Here is a 3,754-nt window from a genome sequence, read left to right on the forward strand (position 1 = left end):
AATTTTTTAATAGGAATCTGGAAGGAGAAAATATGCTGAGTTGTGATCAAGAAGGAATGAAAAATAAGTAATGACAAACATAATGAAACAACTTTCAAAACATGAAAGATTTTACAAAGACACATATGACTAATTACGCAAATTCAATCATTATTTTATTTGTGACTGCTTAACAACATTATTCCAAAGGGAAAGAAAGGAGAGCAGGATGATGGGTGCCGAGAGAGAGAGAGAGACAGAGAGAGAGAGAGAGAGAGAGAGAGAGAGGGGAACCCTGAATATATCAAGAAAACTATGGTAGAGGAAAAAATTGCTTTCTTTTCAAATTACTTTTCATCCAAACAGTAAAAACATGAACGTCATTTTTTTGCCCACTTTAACTATAAAAACTTCTGAGAACTTGCAAAGAGTATCCACTCTTTTGTCATGTACCCTTCTACTGTTGCATCAGTGAATTAAGACAGCGAAGGGTCCAGTATTCTATTTAGTTCTCATCCACTGTTTTTAGTCACCTGTCTGGTCTGGTGGCACTGTGACTACCATTGCTTTCACAGGCCTTGTGGCGCAACGGAGAACGCGTCTGACTACGGGTCAGAAGACTCCAGGTTCGAATCCTGGCAAGGTCGGTTTGTCAGCTTTTGACTAATGAGAGATTATGTGCCAAGGTAGAATTGCTGGTTTGTCAGCTTTTGACTAATGAGAGATTATGTGCCAAGGTAGAATTGCTGGTTTGTCAGCTTTTGACTAATGAGAGATTATGTGCCAAGGTAGAATTGCTGGTTTGTCAGCTTTTGACTAATGAGAGATTATGTGCCAAGGTAGAATTGCTGGTTTGTCAGCTTTTGACTAATGAGAGATTATGTGCCAAGGTAGAATTGCTCTTCAAAAAAATGTCCATATACATAGGTAACACATACAGAGGCACGCTCTGCAGGCGACCTGAAATAATGACCAAAGCTGCAAAAAGAAGCGCACAGCAGTCCTTTTGAATTAATGAGAGAGAGAGAGAGAGAGAGAGAGAACTAGTAGTAATGATGCAAGCAATCAGATGGCAGTACTAAAAATAAGTAAAATCAAAGCTGAAATAATATCAATCTGGGATTTGTACACTGAAAACAAAATTTAGAAATTCTTTCTTGCTGATGGTTGTTGCCATAAAGCCACATAAATTTATAGCTTGAATGCCATCAGCCTCTTTTAGGATTTAGTTAGGATGTGCGGACTTAACGGTATCTTTTTTTTTTACTAACATTTATTATTCAGCTACTGTTTACTTGAGATCATGACCTCGAAAGCATTTCTCGACCTTGCCGGGATTCGAACCTGGAATCTTCTGATCCGTCGTCAGGCGCGTTATCCGTTGGGCCGCAAGGCCTGTGAAAATGTCAGTTGCCATGATGCAAGCAGAAATCAGCTGCTCTTGAAATATATGAAGTATATGAAATATATGTTTCCACAGTTAGTTTTAAAAGTCGTGTGTGACTAAACTCACAATGAATTTTTTTATATGAACCAGGAAGTCAAAAAACTATCCGAAAGTTGAAATGTTCTGCCTAATTTAATACTTGAGAAAAGAAATTGTCTGAAAAGCTATGGAAAACAAAATTAAATAGAAGTATCCATCGTCAATTTCAAAGCATGAAGCCAGAGCGCTGCACGATTTCACGGTTCCTAGGAATTTTTTGCTCGTTCGTCCGAGAGATAAAAAATAAGTATACTGCGTTGTTGTACTCGCTGATCCCGTCATGTGTTGTAGTGTAACGGTAAAGTTGTTGTTTTTGTGAATTTCTAACACACTTTTATGAACAATTCACTTACAGGCTGCTTCCCAGAGCAAGAGCCCGTGCCAGCACAAGGCTGGCTTAATCTAGACAGATAGAATGGGGTCACAATTTATATTTTTAATTGTAAGTCACAACTGAAAGTTTGATGAGACCGTTGCAAAACAAGACGACCTCAATTTAAGCTTAGGTTCTGCAAGAAAACTTTCGACATTTTCAAAGTGAGAAGGTCTCTTCGAATAGGGAAAACACGAAGCGGAAATGTGAGTTCGTGTATGGAGGCGTTGCTTTCAATTTGAACATGACAAGGAAGATGAAAAAGGGCGGATGGCATACAATGGAAAGCCTTGGAAGGCGATGGTGCAGAACCTGGAGGTAAATATCACAATTTGTTTGATCAAGCCCTGAAAGTCTTGATTGTTGTGTTATCCTGAAGTAATATATATATATATATATATATATATATATATATATATATATATATATATATATATATATATATATATATATATATATATATATATATATATATATATATATATATCTTTGTACCCTTATCTGCTCTTTGAATTTTCTTGACAGTTCTGTTAGCCTTGGGAGGTAGATATTTGGATTGTTCTCTTCACCCTTGGGTAGCTGCTTTTTTATAATGACTTTCTTTAGCTTTGCAGTTAGGTAACTTTATTGCTTAAGCTTCTGTTGGAGGTATATTGTGAATGCATTGTATGCTGTTGAAGTTAGGCGTCTTTTATATTCCATGTGCCAGCCCTTAAGTTGTAAATGTGCTAGCTATAATTATAAGAGTCTTTATTATAAGAGTCCTTTTTTTGCTTTTGTTTTTTTACACTTTATGCAACTTACCTTATTACTTTTTAGACTGGATATACAGACTTAAGCTAGGGCTACAGGACCTTTGTAATGGCAGGATCTTGTTGGAAAAATATGGTTAAACTATCTTGTAGCCTTCTAGTTATGAAATTCATCATTCTGGGTTACTTGAATAGCATCGTTACTCAAGGTTTTTTTGCTGAAAAATGACTTACATAGGCACAATTTATTCATCACTCATCGACGTTGCTAGGGTAAGTTTTGTCATTTTTGTTAACCAATTAACAGTGAAGTTGTACTACTGTATTCTCTGGTATAGTGCGGATAAACTTCACTATTTCATGCGTGAGGAAGTGGTTATGGCTGTCTCCAGCCTGCAGTGCAGCACATTTTCCTCTGAATTTTTGTGGACTGAGGAAGTATGGTTTGAATCTGTTTAAGTATTACACAATTTCATTAGCATGAAAAGTTTCCAGGATATTGGGCTTATGAAGGGGACTTTCAAGAAGTGTGAACTTCATGAAATTTCTAAGGAGGCAGTTGAAGAAAGATTGAGAAATGGGTACTTTACTGGTGCAGGTTACGAGCAACTTTGGCTTATTTTGAAATATACCCTAATTAGCACTGTATAGCTCTGGGAGAGCTGGACAGTTCCACCTACAGACTTTTATATCAGGACCTTGTAAATACGTTAGTATTATCAGGGAAAGTGCTTTTCAAGTGTGGGTAAGGGAAGAAGGCGTTTTTAATGGCAGTTAGCTGATAGCACATCAAACAGATATTAAGGTCACACAGTAAACGAACTGAGTATTGAACCTGTAGGATAAAGGCGATTTTATCTAACAGTACCAAGGCGTCCAGCCAGAAATCCCATGAGGGCTAATGAAGTGATGGACTGTATCATGAAGCAGTAGAGTAAAACTGGCAGGTATATGGCAGAATTAAAGGGTCTCCAGCAGAGATCAGACTCGATACCTTTGCTGTTTTATCATAGAAATGGAGAAAGCCCCCCAAACTAAGGTCATTCTTTGCTCTTCGTGAAGGACCAGCCTCTCATTGGCCCCTTTGAAGATTTTGCGTGAGAAATATTTTTCAGAGAAGAACCATCGCATTTCCGAACTTGTTTTTTGTGAAGGATGATCTCG

General features: G+C 37.5%; 1 non-coding gene across 1 annotated transcript; it reads left to right on the top strand.

Moving 5' to 3' along the window:
• Window positions 1–553: 553 nt before the first annotated feature.
• Window positions 554–626, top strand: TRNAR-ACG (transfer RNA arginine (anticodon ACG)). The gene has a single exon. It is a non-coding gene; the product is annotated as a tRNA-Arg (tRNA).
• The last annotated feature ends 3,128 nt before the right edge of the window (window positions 627–3,754 follow it).

This window comes from Macrobrachium rosenbergii, chromosome 13, assembly GCF_040412425.1.
Source record: "Macrobrachium rosenbergii isolate ZJJX-2024 chromosome 13, ASM4041242v1, whole genome shotgun sequence".
Classification (NCBI taxonomy): domain Eukaryota; kingdom Metazoa; phylum Arthropoda; class Malacostraca; order Decapoda; family Palaemonidae; genus Macrobrachium; species Macrobrachium rosenbergii.